General features: G+C 44.2%; 1 protein-coding gene and 1 long non-coding RNA gene across 5 annotated transcripts in view; one reads left to right on the top strand and one right to left on the bottom strand.

The window, feature by feature from the left end:
* TAFA4 (TAFA chemokine like family member 4) overlaps positions 1–25,399 on the top strand; it is a 170,756-nt gene that overhangs the window by 11,958 nt on the left and 133,399 nt on the right. The gene's annotated exons all lie outside the window — the stretch shown is intronic.
* LOC143834550 (uncharacterized) lies at positions 14,099–16,063 on the bottom strand. 2 transcript variants are annotated; one of them, XR_013229814.1, is made up of 2 exons: positions 15,810–16,063; positions 14,099–14,281 (listed from the first exon to the last, which is right to left on the bottom strand). It is a non-coding gene; the product is annotated as an uncharacterized LOC143834550 (long non-coding RNA). The 2 variants fall into 2 exon arrangements; XR_013229813.1 differs by lacking the exon at positions 15,810–16,063 and adding an exon at positions 15,293–15,367.

Genomic DNA, 25,399 nt, shown 5'->3' with positions numbered 1-25,399 from the left:
TTTCAGCTGCCTTTTAAAGGCTGAGAGTGAAGGGGCTGGGTGCACCTCTATTGCATAATCATGGGGATGTCACTGAAAAGGCTCTCTCTTGTGTACCTATGATATGTGCTTCCTTTGATCAATGGGACAGTCAAGAGGGCCTCTTCCTGTGATTTTAGTTCGTAGCCAGGAATGTACAGGAGAAGATGGTACTTCATGGTTGAGGGAAAAGAGAGCCCCTCCCCTATTCCTGAACCTTTCCAGCTCCCCCCGCCCCTAGGTTTTCACACCCCTATGCAGAGTATATTTTCAAAGGAGTTTTCATCTGCAAAATAACATTGTCTTTTTGTACATACTTTCTGCATAGTTTGGGAATGGAGTTAATCCTTTATGCCCATATAGTCACAGTCACAGTAGGGTTCAGTTTTCAATTGGCCCCTTGCTGCTATCGCAATAAGAATAATCTATATTAATAATGTAATCTATTTAGATTTACCTCTTTTAAAAGCACGCGCAGTAGCTCTGAGCCTTCTGACTACAGTGCGCCATAGCGTAACAATGGAGATATCCCAGTGGGGGAAGATGCTAATAATATATACAGAAATTAATTCTCCTTGCTTGAAGTATTAAATAATTGGAGGTAATTGTTCGGCTCTCCCTGCTAGTGCATTTAAAGAAGTAATAACAATAATATTTGTCTTCCTCCAAATCGTTAAGGTATTCACAAGTATAACCATGTAAGTGCTTCTATGATGCTCTGGCCAATTGTCACATTCCTTTCAGTGCCTGTCAGTACTGCAGGCATAAGCCAAAGCTTACACAGAACACTTAGAAAAGAATAGGTCTGATTTCTGTTGCACACCTCAGTGATAATGCTGTGGTTTTTTTAGGTGCACATTATCTTCAGTTCTTACAATTCTCTATTGCAGTGGTCCCCAACCCCCGGTCCGGGGACCGGGACCGGTTCGTAGATCAGTCGGTACCGGGCTGCGGCTCCTCCTCGTCCTCCTCCCCGGCTGCTGCCTCTGGGGCTGCCCTACCATTCTGCCGCCGGCTAACATTTGGTGCTCTTCGGCGGCCGCCATGGCTAGGGCTCCCCCTTGGCATGGCACTGCGTGGCACTGCGCAGCTGCTGCAGGCAGTGCCTCCCAGCGGGTGGTGGGAAGTCAGGGACGCCATTGGGAGAGCAAGCGGAACAGAGGCTCAGGTGGCGGTGGTGACGTTCCTCGGCAAAGGACTACCCCCCCCTCCCGGGCCTCAGTAAAATTGTAAAACGTTGACCGGTCCCCGGTGATAAAAAGGTTGGGGACCACTGCTCTATTGAACTGGAAGCCTTGCTACTGGGTGATTTAGTTATCTGAGGAGTTAGGTGTAAAGCTCTAGGGATCTGGAGCTGAGGTCTCTGATAGCAGGATTCAAGTTCAAGTGCAAAAATGTATTTTTGTAAAAAAAAAAAGGTTCTTTAAAAGGCTAACTTGTAGAGACTGTTGTGTTTTTGTTTCACATACCCCAATAATGATTATTGGCCTTCTTCCCTGTCTCTGGTGTTGTATGTTTATTGAATTATGCTGTATTTTTAAATGCTTTTAATTGTTGAAATCACGTAATCTTCTCTCGATTGCTGCCTTAGGGATCTTGAATGGGTGGAAAGATGGCATAGAATTGTTCCATGAACTTGCGCTCAGATCAACAGGTGCTTGTTCGGTAGGTCCTAGTCCCAAAAAAGGTCATGCCACAGTACATCTGTTTGTCTTTAAGGTGGTACCAGACTCTTCATTGCTTTTGTTGCTACAGACTTTCTTGTCGATCACTGCTAAGTTAGCCATGTTTGCCACTTTCTTGTCGATCACTGCTAAGTTAGCCATGTTTTCCACTTGATTTTCCACATGTATTATTTCTGTTGGTTGTGCCCCCCTCTGTTTTGCTCCCTGTAGTGGTCCCCCCTCTCTGTTTTCTCAGAGAACATTAAAGGTGCTTGTAAAGAGAGACAACAAGGAAAGATTGAAGAGACCATTAGGGGGAGCAAAAGAAATGTGGAGAATAAAAAAACAGCATCCTGACTTAATATGGGCACATAATTCTCTGAATATGTCCCCCAGAGAACACTTTGGGCAGCTATGGCCAACTGATTGGTAGTCCCCAGCCCCAATGAAGTGCAACTGGCTTCTACCTGGTGGAATGAGCTCCTGGAGAATATCAGAGTCCTGACGGAACTAACACTGTTCCGCAGGGCCTGTGAGATGGATCTCTACTGCCAGGCAGTCAGTATGCACAGAGGATCTGGAACATGAATGGGGCTCTCCTGCTGGTTCAGCTTCTTTTCTTATACCCCCTTCCCTCACTTGTGGGAGGCATTTCTATCAAGTAATGGCTCTGCACAAACCCTCTGGATGGCAGTGTGCTTTTAGTTGTAACCGACGGTATGATTTTAATGTATTTGTTGTATGGTTTTATTGTTATAGTGTTCTAAGCTGATCCAAGATGACTGGTTCATGAGGGATGGGTTATAAATGTAAATATAAAATAATATGTGCAGAAAGAAAAATTGGCAAGAAAATCTTTTATGGTTCCTTAGGGCCAAACTACAAAGGATGCTGGAGCTCGTTGACTGGCCAAACAGGTAATTTAAGGTTAAAAAGAGCCATGTGCTGGGTGGGGGAAAGAAATTGCTTAGGTCCTTGCAACAATGGAAGAATTTCCGATTCATACTATTTCCCAATTGGTCACCCCCCCAAAAAAAATTAGGCTGCTTTAAATCTGTCTATGGCAACCTTTCTCAACTTTTTTACCATTGAGAAACCCCTCAAACATTTTTCAGGCTTTGAGAAGTTTCGGAAGTGGTGCAATCGTGCAGAATATAGCTGATAAGCAGAGCTCTATATATGTCCATCCGGGGTAGCTCCCCTTCCCATCCCCTTATATGGTCATATCACCAGATAAATGTTTAACAAATTAAAAAATTAATTAATGACCACTTATTTGGGGGCTGTCTAGTGCTGTCAAGAAATCCCAGAGCTTCACGAAATCCTGGTTGAGAAAGCCTTGTCCAGGGGAAAGACATACCCATTAGACAACTAGCAAGATGGTTTAATACTGGTTTTATGTTGGGCAAGGTCTACCCTAGGATGAGCTGAACATAATAGCAGCACTGATGCCGGGATTGCAATGGAACCAATGAACAACCACTTCCACTTATCAGCTGTAACAGAATCACCGAATCACAAAATCATAGAGTTGGAAGGGGCCATACAGGCCATCTAGTCCAACCCCCTGCTCAACGCAGGATCAGCCCTAAGCATCCTAAAGCAACCAGTGAAATGCATTGTTTGTAGTCCAATCACAAGGCTCTGTTAAGAGCCAACCAGGTTGTTCGGCGGGGACATTAAGCGTATAAAAGACCGTTGGGTTTGTGTGTTTGTTCATTCAGTATTTAGTTGGCATTGGTGTGAATAAGAATTGAAATATTGAAGAGACAGTGTCTGCAACTGCTGAATCCACAAACTTCCAAAAGTGAAGAAGACTAGGAAAAAAAGGCGTCACAATACGCTTAACAAAAGAGAAGCTTCTTTAGCTTGTCCCGAAGGAGGTTGGCTTTACCCTTCAGGGTGCTTTTGGATTCAATTCCAGGCTTGGGTCTCCTCTGAGACATGTGTTCCCTTTTATCAACTCAATTTGATACGCCCTTCCCCCAAAGGTATGATCTGGCCACAATGATTCATGCTCTGATTATATCCAAGTTACATCATTGATCCGCATTTTACATGGGACTGCTTTTTTTAAAAAGATCTGGACACTTCAGCTGGTTCAAAATGCAGCAGCCACTATAACTGTCAAGACGAGCACTTTCACACGTAGTAAATAACATACCTTCAATCCACTTTGCAACTGGATTATACTGTGTGAAATGGCAAAATCCACTTGCAAACCGTCGCCAAAGTAGGTTGAAACTGAATTATTTAGCATGTGTGAAAGCGCTGAAGGGCAGCAGACAGGGCTCCTATTATGCTGGTGGTGAAAGATTTGGACTAGCTGTCCATCAGAGTGCCACTTTGTACCTTTAAGGATCCACAGGGCTCCGGATCAGGGTCCTTGAAGGATTGCCTCTTCCTGTACTGGCAGTTGGCTAGATTAATTTTAATCTTGTACTGTGAAGTGTTAGCATTGTGCTAAGATTTATTTACATTGTAAGTCTTTCCTCATTAGGAATGGGGAACTGGATAAAGAAGTTATTGAATTAACCTTACTGCCTTAAAATCTTCATTTATGACAGGCACGAAATTTATCTTTGTGTTTGCGTACTGCACTAAGTTAGCTGAATAGTATTTGGGCTTTGTTTGATGACTTTCAAATGGGACTTTGTTTCTTTACTGCAAGAGCTAAAAGAATCTTTTAACCCTCCTCAGGAGAGGGATAGTTACCACAAATATGCAACTCTGAACTCCTGAGAGGAAGACAGAAGCATAGTAGTAAATAACAATGGGACTCCCCCCCCCCTTGTCTTAGCTTAAAGCAGCCAGGGAGCATTTTGTGATCAGATAAATAACATGGGAGAAGTTAACTCCCAAATCTGCAGAGCTGCTTTAAAGGGAGAAAAGACAGGTCTGAAATTCCAGTGGCTCCGTGATCAAGACCAACCTGACCAATTATGCATGGTGGCAGCCGTTCTGGGCTGCTGGTGGTTCCGTCCAATGTTGCAACATGCTCTGCTGCTTCCCATGTATGCACAGGGGACAAAATCTCCTGGAGCACACCGTCCACACCAGTCCACATTCCCATGTACAACTTCGAGGTAGACAGGTTCCGCTGCACTGCAGCAGTGGCAGGGTGTGTACGGGGGTGACCCTACATAAGGTTGGGGTAGTGTAATAACACTATCCCACCATTGTGGAGGTAGACGAATGCCCCGTTTCGCTCTGTGACGCCACAAAACCAAACAGGGCATTTTGTGTCACTGCAGGGACACTGTAGGTGGACACATAGGCCTGGCATGGGCGCTGATGGCACCTACATTAAGAACGTGAGGCACCAGAGGCCCTAACTCAGGCAGGGCTGATGGCAACATCATGCATCTGCGGGGATTTGCCCCACTGACGTGCGAGCGCTAGCCCGGTGTACCCCTCCGGTGCATAATCGGTCCCTGTCAAACTTCTCAGCTCACTGATTGTTACCCCATCCCACTGCTTGTCCAGGTTACCTGACTCCCAAACCCATGGGTGTCACAGCTCCTCCACCAAACCACCAGAACTATGGGTATTTTCTATCTTTCAGGAAAGTACTTCATGAAGACACTGGATTTGGCTGTTTTTTTCCTTCAGAAGTTGATGTCACTGTAAATCGGGCTCTCAGTCACCACACTATTCAGGTTACCAGGTCCCCTCTGGCCATCAGTGAGGGATGGCAGGGAAGGGTTGCAAGATCCAGGTTGGGAAACTCCTGGAGATTTGGGAGTGGAGCCTAGGGAGGGCAGGGAGTTCAGTGGGATACAATGTCATACCGTCCAAATTTCAAAGCACCCATTTTCTTCAGGGAGACTGATCTCTGTAGCCTGGAGATGAGCTGTAATTCTGGGGGATTCCCAAATCCCACATGGAAGCTGGCATCTGGGATCTGGAGATCTGGAATTACAGCTAATCTCCAGACTACAGAAATCAGATCCTTGTAGACAAGGAAAGTTTGCGAGGGTGGAATATATGGTATTGTACCTCACTGAGGTCCCTGTCCTCCCTCACGTCCATTCCCAAATTTCCAGGAACCCTGTGACTGGATTCAACCTGGATCTGGGCACTGTACCCCCTATTATCCTATTACCCACTTTGGGGATCTGACAATCCTACCTGGGAGCCACATGGGGCTCTGACAAGCCATTTATGGGTCTACTTGAACCTGTTGCCCAATGTGGCACCTGCCCCATGTTTCAGGGAACCCTTGCCTGTTGGGACTTGTGGTTGACAGAAAGTTCCCACCTTGGAATAGCTGCTTCCAGAAGATACGGCAAGCTGCAGGTCTCCTTAGGGTATAGGTCTCATGCCAGAGATGAATGTAAACTCTTTTGGTTGAAGGTAATTGCAAATGTAGTTCTCCATGAGCTGCAGGGAGTATCCCTGTCTAGATCAGGCTTTCACAACCACAATTTAATGAAACCCTGGGATTTCTTGATGGCCCTGGAAGGGTTTCCTGAATGGGACGGAGATGATTTAAATAAATAAATAATCTAGATTTGTTAAACATTTATTGTTATATATATGGTCATGTAGACCCCCCCCCAAATGACGTGAGGGGTTGGAAAGGGGAGGGGCCCCGAGTGGGCGTGTACACAGCTCTGCTTCCCAATCATATTCTGGAAGACTGAGCCACTTCAGGGGTTTCTTGAAGCCTGAAGAATGTTTCATCAGTTTCTCAATATAAAAAAAATGGTCAAAGAAGCTGTTCTAGAGCATGAGTGGACAAAGGCTTCCCTTGAGCCTTTCTTGTCCACTTTTGCTGTCGCATGAAGAATTATTATTTCCATTATAATTTTGATTCCCATAATAATTCATATATGTGAGAGGTGATTGCTTCATCAGAAATGCATTTATTTCTCAAGTGTTTGATTTACATACCTGGCATTAGTGGCATTAGTATTGTTAGTGGCATTAATTGCCCTCAAGGGGCTCTCAGTTTGTGTATTTTTATGTTCAATGGTTCCTTTTGGCATTTTGCCTTTAGCTGATGAAGTGGTCTTGTAGTCTCATTCCAAGTAGAGCTTCATCCTTCTAAGCCCATGGATCTCAGCAGAGTTAGACAGGTATAACTTTGCTAAGGATGGCACTGTTACATATCTTAATGCCAGTTTTTTGCTGTGTTCCTGTGTCCATCTAACAGAATTCTTGCCGTGTTGTTTTTATTTAGAAAAAGTATTTATCTGTAAATTAAAATAACAATAAATAGAGTGTCAGCTATAGTTAGATTTATTTTTAAAAATGCCATGCAGGCTAGCAATATGTTGGGGGCACAGAACGATACCCTATCACTTATTACTGCTAATGGCCGTTGAGCGTTGTTGATATTCTTTGGAATCTGGGTTTACTTTTGTCTAGCGTCCACAGCTATTACTCTGCTTCTCCAGACTTTCATCTTCAGAATTAACAATTGTAATATTTTGCCAGGCGACAGAAGTGAGCAGAAACACATATTTTAGCATCTGCATCACCCCCCCCCCAGGCATGCAAGTTGAACATACACATTTCCTTTTTTGTGACAAACGTTAAATCTGGATTTGAATCATAGCAGATGATGGTAGCTATTTGTCAGAGACACATTTCAGAATATTTCTCTTTTGTTCAATAGGCCCTTTCCCTTTTGGGCTTTCCTTCTTGCCAAGGAGAACCCAATTGTGCCATTGAAAATACATTTCTTGATACAAAGAACACTTGGATATATTTTTTTTAAACGAATCTCGTTTTGCTACTCTCGGGCCTTAAGCAAAAAATGCAAGGAAGAAGGGTGGTACATTGAACTCACTTGTGGGATTGCTTTTGCCTATTGTCTGTGTGAGGTTTAGCTAGAAGACATGACTGGAGAAATGGATTTCCGGGTGATTGTGCTATGAATTGGATCTATTCCAGCAATACCGCTTCCTTTCTCTAATGAATATACAATGGCTTTTAAAATGGTTGGAATGCTTTGCTCTCTAAACAGGTCTAAAATACGAACGGCATCAGTGCAAAGAAGAGCCAGGAATGTGCGTAGAGAGAGAGAGAGAGATGGCAGCATAGTGTCTTCATTCTACCCTCCCCAGGAGTTGATTTATTTATTGATAGTGAAGACACGTTGCCGTCAGTTTATAGAATTAACAATTGATCAGGTTGTTAGGCTCAGAGTCCTTCATAAGCACAGCATGTTTATTCATTATGATCATTACCAAGTGGGGGGACAGCGGAGATGGCAATTAGCAATGCAAAATGTCAACACGTTGAACTGTTCTTTAATCTTTCAACTTTTGCCTACCAATCCACACCTGTTGCCTGTGATGTATCGACTCGCTCCTTGTAGGAATAAACATGATTAAAAAGAACACCAACTATAAAATGTTTTATTTTATTTTTTTCCAATTTGCAGGCAGACACACGGCATGATTTGTTTTCCAGCCATTCTTGCCAATGTAACAAGATGTACGGGTGCAAACCTTCTCCCCAAATTGTATTAAGCCGTGTCTTGGTTAGTGTAAAAATATGCAGATGTGTGAAATTACAGCCGATGCACGAAGCAATTCTGGCACAGGCAGAAAGAGAGAAAGGGAGACAGAGACAGGGCTGTGCAGTACATATATTCATGATTGTTTATTTGTCAGTAAATGAAACTCCGTCTCAATGAGCAACTGCTTAAAGCTTGAATTTCTTTTCTTTGTAAAAAAAATGAGAGTTGTCTACTGTGTTTCTAAAGACATAGAAATACTCATAATGACATATCAGAATGGAACGCAAAAACATTTTATAAATATGAAAATTAAGGTCACCCTGAAAACAAAAGGACATTGAGCAGGGCTAGAAAAAAGTCACTCTCCAGAAGAAACCAGAATTCAAAGTTTACTGTTGTTCAGTTTCTTTTTACAAAGCTCGAAGGATCCCCAAGTGTAAAAACCAGAAGGCATTTTGATGTGCAAATATTGTAGAATTCTGTAGGGTCCAGGACACGAGCATATTAGCTTTCAAGCAGAACTATAGATTAGCTTACAAATGCGCGACGATGCCTCAGCATACTAAGGCCAGTCATTTTCCCAAAAATTCTGCTCAAGACAATATACTGTGTTTAATTTCAGAGAGGGGTTTACATTATTCAGATATTGGCTTTTTGAAGTCAAGGAAGAACATTTCATTTTAATCATACAATCCAGTATGGAAACAGACATAACATTCAGTCTTCTGGTGGCAACGCAATCCTCCAAATCTTAAAAAAAATTAATAATGTTTTCACTAATATATAAGATCCCAATACTGTACTCATTTATTCAAATATAAGTCCCCCAGTGGTGAACTCCCTGGTATGTATGCTTTTGCATAGGATTGTATCCTTAATGACTTGTTCCTTTTGTGGAAGCTCTTATTCTAACTAACATTTCCTGGTTTGCTCCAGCCATAGGAAATCAAAATTATATTAATTTTTCTTAAGAAATTACTAGTGATGACATTAGACTCTAATGTGTAGATGAAGACTAGCAATGTTTTTTTTTTGGAAAGCCAAAAACAATGGTTTGTTTAATTGCTTAATGTTGTATATATGGGTTCAGGGAGATAAAAACCCCATAGAATTTCCCACACAAAAAGATTTCCTGGGCTTTTATTTTTAAAGCAGGCTTCTAGATGTCCCCTGGTAGGCCAGATTTTGCTTGGTCTTTGGGGTTCTTTTGTTCAGGGGAAGCCTCTTTAAATCAAGAGAGAGGCTTTAGCTGTGTGACCAATACAATGCAGCAACATTGAAGTATTTTTAAAGTAAAATGTTACACAGTCATTTGTGAACTGGACACTTTCAGGGTTCCCATCTTCCAGGTAGTGGCTGAAAATCTGCTGTTACAGCTGATCTCCAGGTGACGGAGATCAATTCACCTGGAGAAAGTGGTCATTTTGGAAGTTGGATTCTATGGCATTATACCCCATCAGAGTTTCTCCTCTCCCCATATCCTGCCATCCTGAGGCACCATTCCCCAAATCTTCAGGTATTTTTCAACCCAGAGCTGGCAACTCTAGACTCTTTTTAAAAAAAATTAAAAGAAGCTGGTGGACGTTGTGAGCCGAGGTCCTGTTAGTGAGGACTTCTGGGAGGAAGAGCCTTGCCAGGAGCTCCCAGCTTCACCCAGGCTTCAAGTGGATGAGAGCTGAGCCCAGCCAGATGTTTAACAGGCAGAGAGCTCTGACTATAGCAGAAGTTCCTCATTCCTTTGCCCAGTTTCCAGCTACAGCTCCCTGCCTTGTCAGCCCACCTGGCTCACTTGAGCCAATTACATAGAGCTCCAGTCCAAAAGGCACCATACCAGGTTAGCAAGACAGTTGCTGATTGCAGAAGCCTGTGAGTCATCATAGAGTGAGGCTGGAGAGGCTGCTAACAACCTAACTTGGGACTAGGAGGCCTGGGTTGTGGATGCAACTTTTCAGTACCTGTGACTTGTACTTTTCACTGATGCCCTTGGACTGTCTGAACTCACTGGACCTTGCATTCTGTCTGTCTGTCTCCTTGGCATTGTTTTTGAATACTGATTCTCCCTGCCTTCCTTCAGCTCATCTGTGCTTCCTTCCAGCAGAGAGATGAAACCTGAGATCAATGGAGTAAAGAGAGCCAGTGAGGACTCTAGCTGGGAGAGCCAGAGTTGATTCCCCACTCCTCCACATGCAGCCAGCTGGGTGACCTTGGGCCAGTCACAGTTCTCTTAGAGCTGTTCTTACAGAGCAGTCTCTCAGTCCCACTTACTTCACAGGGTGTCCGTTGTGGGCAGAGGAAGGGCTAGGCATTTGCAAGTTGCTTTGGGATTCCTTCAGATAGTGAAAAGCAAGGTATAAAAATACAGCTCTTCTCTAAATGCCAACCCAGTTTTTGGCAGAGAAAACAAAACAAAAAATGCAGCCCACCCAGGGCTTTCATTAATCACTTGTTAATAATTTATTCTTGTTGGGAGAGTGGGAGGGAGGGAAGATTAAATACTGCTTTTCACTTTGTAACCAAAGCTGTTCCTTTTTGTGATCCTGAAACATTTATATTTTTTTAAAAAAGCAATTGAGCTGACTTCAAAGTGAAAACCAGTTCTTAAGCCACCAAGTAAGAACTGATATGGAGCTGTAGACAAATGGCAAATCACAAGGTGAAGCAGATGCTTTGCTGAATAGAACTTTTTCCTGAATAAACATACAACAGGGCCTTATTTTCAGTGCTGGATTTTTATGAATTTTATTTTATTATTTGCATCCTGACTGCCAATGGGGACCCATAGCAGTTTGCTCACTTTCCTTTCTTCCATTTTATCCTCACAGCAATACGGTTGCCAGATCCATGGGTGCTGCCACTGGGGATGGGGGGCACTTTCCAGGAGTGGGGAAGAATGAAGTTCTGACATCACCGGGAAGTGACCCTAGTACATTGGGGATGCCCGGGACAGGGAGGGGGAATGCTCTGGCTTTTGGGCAAAACTCTTTTAGAATCCACTTTTAACTATAGAATTTTCCACCAAACCAGCGCATCACCCTGCCATGAATTCCAGGTGATGTCAACATACCACGTTAATTTTTTGTATTCTTTTAGTTTTGTGGGAATTGGGGGAGGGCAGTGAGGTGTGTCCAGGGAGAAGGGGACCCCCACCTGAGCAAGGGAACCTGGCACCCCTACACAACAACCTTGTAAGATAAGTTAGGCCAAGATTATATGTCAGGTCCAAGATCAACCATGAAGCTTCCATGACATGAAGGGGATTCATATCTGGATTTCCCAGATCCTAATCCAACACTTTAACTGCAACACTGCTCTGGCAGTGTATATCCAGAATATAGCACTGTCATGTGTGATCCAGATTGTAACTGCCATCTGGGGGAATCCTGTTTACAGCTGACTGTGAAAGAGGAATGACCAAGTAACCCTAAAGTGTCTTAGTGAAGAAAGAGGTAACCATTACAGACTCTGTTGAGCAAAGGTATAGAACCTAACTCAGGCTTAGTGATCTGTATCTGCACACACAGGCTACAGGAGTAGAATCATAGAATCATAGAATAATAGAGTTGGAAGGGAAGTCATGGGTCATCTAGTCCATCCCCCTGTACTATGCAGGACACTCACATCCCAATTGCTCATCCACTGTAACTTGCTACCCCTTGAGCCTTCACAGAATCCGCCTCTCCGTCAAATGGCTATCCAGCCTCTGTTTAAACATTTCCAAAGATGGAGAACCCACCACCTCTTGAGGAAGCCTGATCCTCCCGAGGAAGCCTGAGTAGAAGAAGATATTTTGCCAGTAGCTGCCAGGCTCTGCTCCCCCCCCCTGCTACATCCCCAACTTCCTCCTGGTATCAGGATTTTTTAATAAGTTGGCATTTCTAGGCTGGTATCTATTAGGTATTTGGAGAAAGAATACCTTTGGGTTTTAGTTCAAGCACTGATTTCCATTTATTTTCCCTTCTTTTTTGCTGGTGCATCTCTCAGCTCTAATTTTGATTAAACATATATTTGGTGTCATTGAAAAGAGTAATAAACACCTGCTACTTTAATATGGATTTAGCTCCTGCTGCAGCAAACAGAATAAGAACTGGTCTTCTTAGTTTAGAGAAACGGAAAACTGCCAGAATCAAAGATGTAAATAGGAACCGGTGAAAATTAATTGCAAATCTGTCAAGTTGAGTTTGTCTTTCTTTCTTTTTTGATTTCTGGGGTAGCACTGTTTCTGCAGACCTTTTTTACAGGAGTGGAAGAACCTCCTCCTCTCTCCCCTCTCTGTAAATCAGATAGCTTGTGGGGAATGATAGTTGTGTCACATGGGAGAAAAATATAAATTAAATATAAATTATTATAAGATGGTCCCATATATAACATTGCTTTGCTCAAATACCTGGAACTTATGAGTCAGAATCTTACCACCTGTTGTCAGGATGGCTGATGGTGAAAGTGCAGTCAGTGTGTGTGTGGGGGGGATGCTCATTTTATGAACTAGGGAGCTTTAAGAAAGCACAGAAATATGCCTTTTAAATTATGGAGTTGCTCAAGTTCTTGCAAACGGAGTAATTTTGCAGAAGTGCTCTCCTCCAGCATCCACTTGTGCCTCCCCATAACACATTGCTAAGAATTGGACGAAATACAGAAAGGTCTGCCGTGTGGGACACAGGAGGGGTTCTGGAGCAAAAGAAAGCACATAGGAAACAGCCTTATTGTCCAAGGTCTTGGGCAGAGTGCTTTCACATCAGCGAGGACTTCTTTTAACTGGAGATTCCAGTGCTGAACCCAGGACCTTCTGTATGTCAAGGAGATGCTCTATCAACTAGCCACGGCCTCTCCCCTAAGGCACTGTATGAACCCTCAACAGTAAGTGAGTTTGTGCTCCATTCAGTCCGATCTAGGTGAATGAAACTCAGGTGAATTGCTTCACCCCACAGCGCAGCAGAGAAGCCTTCCCCACTCAGGCCATCTCTTGCCCTAGATAGGTTCAGAAGCCTTCGGCAGGAGGTATGTGACAATGGTGGTTCCTCTTCCTCCATCACCCCCCTCAGCAGCTCCATGGCATCCGTGGCTCCTGGTGTGGGTGTCTCCATCCTGCTGAGTGTACTGATGGAGAGGGAGCTCCGGGGAATGGGATAGCCGGGGAACCAGCGAGCGTTCCCCCAATGGAGCAAGACCCCAAGAGGAACTGTTGGTAGACACTGCCAGCCCCGACGCCCTGGACACCCAGGCCAGGCAGGTGAGGCCAACAGGTGGAAAAGCTATGTTCCACCCTGTCAATCACTGCTTGGATCATGGGGGCACCTGACCTGGCCATCATGGGAAGAGCAGGTAGAACAGCCTGGCTGGGCTGCACCCTCTGCCAGCTGCCCAGTGTCAGCAGGCCAGGCAGTGAGGTGAGTGGCAGGTGCCACCCTACAGACCTTGGCGGGTGAGTGCTGCCACTGGTGGGTTGCAGAAGCACTAGGTTTGGCAAAGGAAGCCTGGGAATGCCAGGCGGAGTAGGTGATTCCTCTGGGGGTCTCTTCCCCTGATCTAGCCAGGAGCCTTTGCCCGTCATGCTACAGGCTACCTTCTGGAATCTGCTGGGTGACTGCACCTGGGGTGTGTGTGTTTATGCAATGCTACTTCCACAATGACTTCCACTGCTTTCCTCCCCAGAGCATGGCATAAGATGTTTTCAGATAAAAAATCCATTAGCAGCCAGTAATTCAAACAGAATATAAAGGTACTTTGATGATGGCCCGATTGTTTGTTGCAGTCTTCTATATAAATTCTTATTGTAGGAATTTGAGATCTCTCCCAATAAGATTTCATAATCAATATTTATGTGTATCTGCTATACATAGGGAGGGAGAAGTTCCTTTGAAGGTTACCCACTGCATACTGTTCCGCCACTCTGCCCATGCTCCCCAGGCCTTTCTTCAGGAAAGAACTCCCATTTTCTGCTATCCTCTGGATGAAAAATAAATTTTATTCACTGCTTATGAATGAAAACCACTGGTTTGTAGATTGTAGATACCTCTGGAACTGTCAGTGGTGCTACTATTGAGGCCATTCCATGGTATCCTCTCTCGTGGCAGGAAGTCTATCCCTCATAGATGGTCATCTACATGTTCTAGTAAGGGCTGATACTTTCCTGTGGAGAAGGGAATCACTAAGAAGAAAGCCTGGCTTCAAAACATAGCAATCTATTACAGCAAAAGTAATTATAGTATAGTAATCCATTATAGCAAAAGCGCTTCCTTGATTCAGTGGCTAGGCTTTTCTGCTTGAAGTAACTATGAAAACTTGATTAGGACAATATCTCCTTGCTGCCACTCAGCCACTTAGAATTCATAGGGCTGAACTACAACGTCCCAGGGACCAATCAATGTGTTTTGCTCTGAGGTAATCTGGAAGGTAGGCCACTGAGTGATGACACCTCTGTGAGCTCCTATACCTTGAAAGAGGAGGAAGATATTTCTGGCATTTAATTGATCAAAAGATGGTGATGCAAGAGTTCTAACTCCCATCCCTTGTCCAACTTGTGCTCAAAGGCTCTCTCAATGGGAGCGGGGGTCCTGATCTAACCAGCACTAAGGGAACCCCCGTTGGCAACTCCAGGACCTCACCAAGGAGTCAACCATACACCTGATGGAAGAGCTCCATCTTATAGGCCCTGCAGAGAGCTGACAAATCTGACAGGCCCTGTAGCTCTTCACGGAGCTCAATCCACCAGGTTGAGGCCAGGGCCAAAAAAGCCCTGGCCCTGGTCGAGACCAGGCGAATGTCCCCGGGGGGCAGGGTATGAATTTTCTTCCATGGCAGAGAGTCTCTGTCCCCCTTTCTACAAAACTGAGTGGCCTTTGTTTTCATGTTAGCAGGATGGGTTCTATAAATTTATTTATTTATAGAAATCTGCATAGAAATGTATTTAATTAATGGAACCCCTCCTTTCTTCCCAACGAGGACCCAAACTATGGATAGAAATAATGCAATACGTTTACAACTTCATTAAATCCCTCAACCTCTGATTCCCCTCCCCTCTGTCTAAAAGCAGGAGACTCTCTTATGTTAATTTCTGCTGAAAACTGGCCTTTGTCAGCAATTTTTTAAAATTTTATTTTACACTTTCTGTCTGTTTTCTCCCTCATAAGGCATGGAATACCTGACTAGCAGCTTGCAGTAGTTCTTCAGTTTCCCTTTTAGACCCAAGAAATTGCTTGTGCTGGTAGCATTTTGCTTAGGAGATAGATATAGAAGATAGATAAAATAGGTTTAAAATAAAGCAGATTTTTAAATCTATGGAAAAATATGGTCTGTTCACAAATAGAGGATGACATCATGTGGAAAGATGAAAAAAAAATTAGTGTGGATGCAGCCCTGATTTTCAGATTCACGGGCAACGTAACACTGAACTAAGATGGATTGTCTTCTATGTGAGCCAGTGTCTTACTGTTGTTGCCAAGAGGCCCTATTGAAAGTAAGCCTTTGTGTTTAAAAAAAAAAATCAAAATAATTTACCTGAAGCCTTCCTCCCCCCCCCCAATTAATATTGCTGCTTTTAATTTTATTAGCAATACGGCAAGAGGCCTAACAAATCCCTTTGCTAGTTTGCGACACCAAGTACAATTTTCATATGAGCCAGTTTTCATTTAAACAGGCTTGTTACATTCTCCACTCACCGGCCTTTCCTCGGCTTGCCGTTTTCACAATGCTGGCGGAGGGCTGCACGTTATAAACTTCCTGTTTGAATCAGTGACATCTGCTTCTGAGGGCTTTTAGGGGGAGGCGGAAAAGCACTCACGCAACTTGAATGGTGAAGGAAATTCAGTAGGGAACAGTTAGAACGTGTGAGAGTCTCACTTTTGCGTTCCACTACATCAATCATTAAAGGAGACGGTGGCAGGTTAAACGGGCCTAATTGGCTGATTTACAAGAAGAATCAGCTTTTTTTTTTTTTAAAAAAAAAGGAGGTTACAGTTCATTTGCAGCGTGAAATTAAAAACAAAACTCCCCCACACAGGGCAGTCCTGGCTAGGTGGTAAATGAGCTCTAATCCTTGCTCCAGTTAATGCCGTTGAACACCAGTGCCTCAAAAAAAAATGTTTTTAAATTAAAAGGCAAGCGTGAATTAGAAAATACAGGGCTGCTTTCTGCGTTAGAAGGAAGAGAAATCTTTCTAACTAGTTTGGGCCAATGGACCTGAGACCCGGGTGTTCCCTGTTTATCCATATGGACATTCCTGAGAATGAGCGAAGCAGCTTCTGAAAATGCAACTTCTCTTATATGAATCAATTTCTTTATTAATTTTAAACATTCATTAGTTAACTTTCTGCCTTACAGAACACAAGAATCATAGAGTTGGAAGGAACCTTCAGAGTCATCTAGTCAACCCCCTTCAGAATGCAAGAAACTCACAACTACCTGCCCACTCACAGTGACCAATTCCATGCCCAGATGATTCTCTCGTCCCAAAAACCAGAATCCCTGGCCAGTCTTGACCTGGAAGAATTTGCCTCCTGACCCTAAAGTGGTGATTGGCATTTCCCTGGGCATGCAAGAAAGGGCCACAAGATCCAAGGACCAACACAATCTCTTCTGCCCACCCACTCACAATCTGCCTAAGTTCACAGAATCAGCATTTCTGTCAGATAGCTATCTAGCCTCTGCTTGCAAACACTGGCAGGGGCTCATGGGAATTGTAGTCCATGGACATCTGGAAGACCACAGGTTGACTACCCCTGCTCTAGGGGAATCTAACCCCATCCAACACAGGAGAGATCTAAAGTCCCACGTCTGCCTTTCCCAGAGAACCTCTGTCTTGTCAGGATGAAATTTCAGCTGTGGGCCTGTACAATGTGTTAACCAACCTTGATGTAGCCTACATCTGTCATAGTCCACCAGGGGTCTGAGAAATCTTTATTGGGATTGGGGGTGGGGTGGGGGCTATGGCTCAATGATAACATCTGAACTTGCAGAGCATCCCAGGTTCAATCTCAGACATCTCCAAATAAAAGAATCAAGTAGTAGGTGGCGTGAAAATCTTCACCCTGACAGCCTGGAGAGCTGCTTCCTGCCTGAATAGACAGTACTGACCTGATGGACCAATGATCTGATTCAGTATAAGGCATTTCTATGTGTTTGAGGTGTGCATACACTGACTTTGTGACCTAGGAGGCCACAATACATAGCCGTGACATGGATCACAAGTTGCGCAGGAAGACCCCATTGTTGTGAAATGTTGGATCGTTCTCCTATTACTAAGGAACTTCAGCCGGTGTTTCGATGCCTGTTAACACGTTCATTTTGTTCTACATATGATACACATTATATGTTCAGTAGATTTCAGTGTATGGGTTTGGATGAGAAGCCTGTGGGATAAAATCTGTGGAATTATGATTGATCATTGAAATCCTTCATAAGGGTAGCAATGCTCTAGTGCAGGGGTAGTCAACCTGTGGTCCTCCAGGTGTTCATGGACTACAATTCCCATGAGCCCCTGATAGCAAATGCTGGCAGGGGCTCATGGGAATTGTAGTCCATGGATATCCGGAGGACCACAGGTTGACTACCCCTGCTCAAGTGCTATGGTGTTTTCTTTGGGTTGGAATAGTTAGACCCTTGAACCCGGTGCAGGGAGTGGTGTGTCAGCCAGAAGGGGGTTAGATCTTGCTCACAGCTTACTGCATGCCCATTGGCAACCTAATGCAAAATAACTTAAATGTTACTTGATTCTGGATCAAGCTTGGGACTTGCTGCCAGATAATGTACCAAAGGCTACTAAATGATGACTGGTTTAAATGTAGAGCAGACAAAATTGGTGTTTGACTAATGGTTATTAGTAATGGCCAGCTGGTTACTTGCAAAATATGGTGAACAGGGGGAATAATTGGGAAATATCCATAATCTCTCCCCACCCCTGAGTTCTGTAAGCTCTCAAGAACTTGAGCAAGCTACCTGTCCCTCTCACAGTTTCTCTCTTTAACTAACTCTTTCAGTATTCTGTGGCTCCTGGAGTATATTCAGTCCTTATCAAACTAACTCCCCTTCCCTTTGATGGATTGGCAAAGTAATATATTTTGCATCCTCACGAATCCCCCAAGTAGGTAGAGACCCCTAATGTGTCTGCAGATGGCCTGTTGCTTTTCTATTGATTTCTAAATGTATATGTTGCTCTTTTAGAAACCTGGAGGTCTCTAAAGTATGGGGATGATAGAATCTTTGTGTTAAGCTCCCAGAGTAGTCTGGCTATTGCATTTTGGAGCTATGGAATGTTTTGGGTTATTTTCAAGGGCTGCACCACACAAAAGCACATTACAGTAATGTATCCTGAGGTGGCCACCTCATGAGAAGGAAGGACTCCCTGGAGAAGAGCCTAATGCTGGGAGCGATTGAGGGCAAAAGAAGAAGGGGACGACAGAGAATGAGGTGGCTGGATGGAATCACTGAAGCAGGCGGGGCGAGCTTAAATGGACTCCGGGGAATGGTAGAGGACAGGAAGGCCTGCAGGATCATTGTCCATGGAGTCGCGATGGGTCGGACACGACTTCACAACTAATAACAACAATCCTGAAGTGAGAGGTTTTGTAATTGACTAACAACATTTCCATCTGGACTGAACTTCAGCTTATTTGCCCTCATCTATATCACTACCTTCTCCAGGCCTTTGTTCAGGCCTTCCTCAGTCATTCGTGGCCAGTTGTTCATCTTTCCCATTTGCAGGGTCGCCCTTGCCAAAGGCCCTGTTCAGCTGAGCAGATACATTGCAGTGGAGCCTAGCAGGAGCAGAAGTCCTGTGTAGATGATGATGATGATGATTTATTACACTGCTATTCAGCCTTGTCTCATCCAACTCAAGACAGATTACGACATTTTTAAATTACATAAAAACTTAAAATAATGTAAGACCTGATATGGTTAGAATTCAGAAAATATATCTAATATATTGCCAATAAACCCTGTCCTAAAGTTGGGGAGAGCATGATGTCATTTCCCTAGGACAGTGGTCCCTAACTTTTTTATCATTGGGGACCACTCAACGCTTGACAATTTTACTGAGGCCCACTGCCCTAACGCTCTCTGACTCTGGTGGCTATGGTAATGTTTAAACATCCCTTCAAAATAAGATACAGACACGCCACAACAATGAACATAAGGAACATTTTATTTTCATGGAAATTTTCACTCATGACAACGACAAATCAATGGGAACCCTGAGCTTGTTTCTCTGCAACGAGATAGTCCCATCTGGGAGTGATGGGAGACAATGAAACCCGAAGTGTGTTGTACAGGGCCGGGGGGGGGGGGAAGGCGTCCTTCGCGGCCCACCTCCAATTAGTCGAAGGACCACATGTGGTCCGCGGCCCACAGGTTGGGGATCGCTACCCTAGGAGATCGAATTGGCAAATATCGATGTTGGTGGAGAGGTCTCGAAGATCAGGTGGTAGCTCTTATTGACCTCAACTTTGGGCCTGGCGGAACAGCTCTGCCTTGCAAGCCCCACGGAACTGTCGTTAAGTCCCCCACGACTCAGCTCTGACAGGAGATACTGAGATTCCATTTAGCCCCTGCTATATTTAATGGTGTTTAGGAAGCAGGTACATCTCAATGGCCATGTGGGAAACAGGATGTTGTACTTGCTGGGCAGTTGTGTGAGCCAGCAGTGCTCCACTTACGCTCTTACCGTGATTGTTTGTTTCTTTATCCCCGGAACCCCTTGCATCACAGTACGGATTGTAACAGTTTTATAATCTAGTGTGTGGGGGAAATCAGTCCAGCGCCGTTTAGTTAATCAAATGCATTTGAAAACAATGGAGCTGCTGCTGAGTCTTCATACAAAGAGAAGAAAAACAAGCCTTCCTTATCTTAAACGAATAGAACGGAACACTCCAGATGTATCACAGAACTGCAGGTGGGAACTGGGAAATTGTCACGGCGTAATGTTTGTGCCGTGTTCATGAAACCTTTCCACTGGAATGAGATAGGCAAAGGGAACCTGATCAAGAAACAAAAGATCACTGCGAGGGTCTTTGATGATATTCTTCCAAATTCAGTGAGCCTCCTTTGACTTCTGGCTCTGACTTATTTATTTATTTAAGACGGAAATGGCACCCGAAATTTATTTATTTATTTTGGAGATTTGTACGCTACCTCCCCAGAAGTCGCTTTAGGTGGCTCACAGCAAAACAGTTAAACGATACCAGCAAGCCAGTCAAACAGTAGGAAGTCAAGCGAATCAAGGATTAGTTTTCAGTTTCGTAATAACAGCTTCTTGGAGTAACTTCATCGGCTATGATACTCCACTGCAATGCTTTTGGGGGGGGGGGCGGGAAGGGGAGCTGACTGTGAAAAAAAAAACGTCCTTACCATAATCTCGAGCAAAACAATGACAGTGTAACACCAGTATTGTTCAGAGTGTTGTGACATTCCATGAAAAGCAAACCTACCCAAGCGGCATCAGTGTGTTGCCATTCGGTTATCCCGTGAAATTTATTTGGAACATCAATCTGTCATAAGGCGTCACCTCAAATGTGATTGCCGACTGCCAAGGTACGACCTCAATCCTATGCTTGTTAGGGTCCGTGGAAACCTTTCTCCTGTCTTCAGTGGGCCTTGGATTAAGCCTCCTGATCCTTTCTCTTGATGCTCAGAATATCCAGACGATAGCAGTCGGTATGCTATCAATATTCAGTGTCTGGCCCCCTGCAGTTAAGACCCCAGGAAAAATCAATGTTCCAGTGAGCCGTAATTTTTGAAAGCACCCATGTAACATTATCCATTGTTGCCCTGTCTGGTGTTGGTAAACCAGAAATAGGGGGAGATCTGCGGGAACCTTTCTCTGCATGTATTTTTAGCCACTTAACTAAAGCAAAGATTGGGCGAGATCGGGTTAATCTTTTAAGTGCAATTATTTATTGATCGGACTTTGAATCCTCACACTGGCATAAATGCCCTTCGAGCCTTTTAGCTGTGTTTTGTTTTCAGGCAGTGAATTATAGCAAAATAAGAGTGACTGTAAACAAACCGTATCCAGGAATAATTACGCAGCTTCACAGCTTGACAAGCGGTGGGCGTCTGTGTCGGATACCCTACCCCTGCCCAAATTTCACAGGGTCCAGAGATTTAAAAAATAATTTTATGGATGTACTCCCTGAAGTGAACAATTATGGCTTTCTTAGAAGCAAAATGCATTCCCAAAGGGCAGCAGTGTGCCCTCCCCCACCCCACCCCCAAGATTGTTTGGAAGAATGGGGTGACAAGGGAAGAGACTTCCCTCATTTGATCCTGGAACTCTGCCCCTTTCCCTTTCCGATAACACTTCTTCTTGCCATTGGAACACATATTGCTTTGTGAAGAAGAGAATGTTTGATTGGCAAACCAGGTATTTTTAGCCCATTTTCAGTTTAGACTTTTCTGTTTTTATGGGCAAAACAGATTGTATAGACTTATGCCTGTATGTAAACAAACAAGCCAGGTTGCCCGCTTTCTCAAGCAATATAACAAGAGTGTGATGCTTGAATTTGCCATCCAATCTACCAATTAGTCTTATTAAATTGGCAGGAAAAAGCATCATGTAGTGCTTAATTCAAGGTAGCTGTCAAAGCTTTCATCTAATCTAGCTGTAATTTTGTGTAGATGTGTCCTGAAGACTGTTTCTACCCTCACGGAAATTGATACTTTCTAACAGTGTGATTTTAAATCTGGTGTAAAGTACCAGAGCGGAACTCAGGACTCCCATCAATCTTGGCCCTGGGCTGACTGGGCACCTAGCCTGCACAGGAATTTAGGAGCCAGTCACATCCTGAAGTCTTCTAAATCTGTTTTCAGGCAGCCTGCCTCAAATTACAGTTCTTAGTCTACCTGCAGCTCGTTGCACATTCAGCATCTTAACCCTTCAGCCTGATTCCCAGCCTTCTTTCCCCATGGGAGCCTCTTCACAATGTTTGCCACTGGGCTGATCGTTCTGGGGGTGGGGCACCTCATATCCCCCTGTATCCCCTTCCTGCACTATTTCTCCTTTTGGTCCACCAGGTAATCCCCACATGATCACCTTTCCTTGCTTCTTTCTCCTTCCCACTCACCACACAACTTACATTTTATTTATACCCTGTCTTGGCTTATATTGATTTTTATTTCCCTTATTTATATGCCACCTTTCTCAACAATTGGAACCCGAAGTAGCTGACATCATTCTCCTTTCCTCCACGTGAATCCTCACAGCAACTTTGTGAGACCAGGAATAGAATCATAGAATCCCAGAGTGGGAAGGGAATCTTCTGGGTCATCTAGTCCAACCCCCTGCACTATGCAGGACACTCACAACCCTATCGCTCATCCACTGTAACCTGCCATCCCCTTGAACCTTCACAGAATCAGCCTCTCTGTCAGAGAGCTATCCAGCCTCTGTTAAAAGATTTCCAGAGATGGAGAACCCACCACCTCCCAAGGAAGCTGTTCCACTGAGAAACTATCAGGAACTTCTTCTGGAGGTTTAGACGGAATTTCTTTTGAATTAATTTCATCCTATTCGTTCTGGTCTGTCCCTCTGAGGCAAGAGAGAATAACTCTGTTCCATCCTCCATATGGCAGACTTTTAAATACTTGAAGATGGTTATCAGATTCCCTCTCAGTTGTCTCCTCTCCATGCTAAACAGACCAAGCTTCCCCAACCTTTCCTCTTGGTCTTCAAACTCCTCACCATCTTTGTTGCCCTCCTCTGGACACACTCCAGTTTGTCTACATCCCTCTTCAACTGTGGTGCCCAAAACTTAACACAGTACTCCAAGTGAGGCCAAACCAGAGCAGAGTAAAGTGTATTGCTTGCCTGAAATCACCCAGTGAGCTTCCAGTGGGGATTCAAACTTGGGTATCCCAAATCCTAGTCTGCAACTTTACCACTGCACCACACTGGGTTTTGTGGGGTAGCTACTGTTCAGCCGTAGGAAGCAATGCAGCCCAGGTGAGTCATACAGTATGTGTGGTAGTGAGTTGCGCAGTACTGATGGGCCTTGACCTTAAACTCTCTCTCAAAGACCAAAACAGCCATAGAAAAGGGCCTATCCCTGCCCTTTGCCCTTTACTAACAGAAACAAAGGCTTGAAGGCTGGCAATACTGTTGTGGTTGTCTAGCAATGAGCACTGAGGGCATTCATTTCTTAAAGCTACAGGTTAACGTCAACATTAGAATTAGAATTGTTATATGGAAATGTTACAGGAAATGTAAAAATGGTTATCATCAGGTATTGAAACCACTGTTATTGTTTTTACCCAAAGTTATGAATTGTGCTGTACTATTCCTGTGTTCTATGTAAACTGCCCTGAGCTGCAAGGGAAGGTAGTATAGAAATATAAGAGAGAAATAAACAAATAAATAAATGTTGCTTTTATAATTTTTTTTTAACCCAGCCAAAAGTATTTAAAAAAAAAAACAATTCAGAAGGTAGGGGGCTGGTCTGGATGGCCCTTTGTGGTCTCTTCCAGCTCTGTGTGATTCGGAGTCATACAGAAGTGAAAATATTTTTGATAACATTCTGCCAAGTGCCATCAAGTTGCAGCCAACGTATGCCAAATCTGTAGTGTTTTAAAGGTAAGAGATGAACAGAGATAGTTTGACATCACCTGCCTTTGTATATAGCAGTGGTTCTCAACCTGGGGGTCGAACGACCCTTTCACAGGGCTCGTGGGAGGGCAAGCAGCTTGGCCGGGGGGGGGCACCATCCACACAACAGCCTTGCGGGGTAGATCGATATAGAGCGTTCGTCTGTCTGGAGCAGCAGAAAAGAGTGAGATCGGCATGGTGGGACAAGAGGCAGAACTGAACTGAGAAACCCCGAAAAAAAAAAACCCAATTTATATACAATCATGAACAATGGATCTGCATGCCATTGGCAATTTTCGGTTTAATTTCTTTGAAAGATCACTTGCATAATTTTATGGTTGGGAGTCACAACATGAGGAACTGTATTAAAGGGTCATGGCATTAGGAAGGTTGAGAACTAATGGTATATAGCAACTCTGGACATCCTTGGCCTCCCATCAAAGTACTAATGAGGGCCAATCTTGCTTAGCTTCCAAAATCTGATGAGACTGGGACATCCTAGGCTATCCGGTCAGGATTTATAATCTGCCTTTTTTTGGCTGACAAGTCACAACTGATTTATGGCGAACCCATGAGGTTTTCAAGACCAGAGTTATTTTGCCGTTCCTTGCGTCAGCAAAAAATCCTGGACTTCCTCGGTAGTCCCACATCCAGGTCCTAACCAGAGCCAACCCTGCTTAGCTTCCAAGAGCCAATGGAATCAGGAGACCTTGGGCTACCCAGATTGGGATTTATAAGCCTTTACTCCCTGCCATATCAGCTCCTACAGAATCACCACTTCTGCAGTCTCCAGTCCAGTACCTTTATAAAATTTCCTCTAGCATCCCTAGAACCTCTGTGGGATAAAAACTATGTAGGGTTGTAGCTAAATTTTTGCCTCAGAAAGGACTGTCAACCACAGAACAGCTCTGCAGTGCCATTAAAGAACGGCCAATCCCCCACTTCCCCGTGTGCTTTGTAGCAGAGGGTGGCTCATCCCTTGTGTGTTGAATGGATACATTAAGGCACCATCTTCTGAGTTGTTGAGAGAAAACGGGGTTTTCAGCAGCAGAGGTTGCCTCCGTGCATGTTCTCATTCCCACTCCCCCTCCAGTGTGAAATGGAGTTTTGAAATATGCCAGTGTCAAGAGCTGACTGGCTGTGACTGATTGAAAGACTGCCAGCAGAGAGAGGAATATGATGTCATAAACGGGCACTCTGTGAGGGCCTGTTTGCGCTGCCATTTTGGAAGATTGTTGTTGAAAGCCTGCTGTGCGCCAGCTGGATTCTGAGTGCTATGATAGCTACCGCCTTTGTGTGTCTTTCCCCGTGTATATGTGCATATAGATACAGAAAATACATGGTAGTTTTCATGCCTCCGCTCCTGGGATGTATAAGGAATTGCCTTCAACTGAGTCAGGCCACTGAGTTGTCTAGTTCGCCGGTACTTAGTAGTCTAGTTATGGCTCCCCAAGGTCTCAGACCAAGTCTAAACTAGTGGTAGGTGCAACTGGCGCAGCCATGTGGGTGTTGCTTCACACAATGCGCATTGCATGTGGATGGATAGTGATATTTGAGGGCAACCATGGCACCAGACCCTGTCCACCAGATCTCAGAAACTAAGCAGGCGAGTGCTTGGAGACCACCAAGGAAGTGAAAATCTACTACCTTGGGCAGGTAATGGCAAACCACCTC

Source organism: Paroedura picta, chromosome 3 (genome assembly GCF_049243985.1).
Source record: "Paroedura picta isolate Pp20150507F chromosome 3, Ppicta_v3.0, whole genome shotgun sequence".
NCBI lineage: Eukaryota > Metazoa > Chordata > Lepidosauria > Squamata > Gekkonidae > Paroedura > Paroedura picta.
This window is presented reverse-complemented; position numbering and strand designations above follow the sequence as displayed.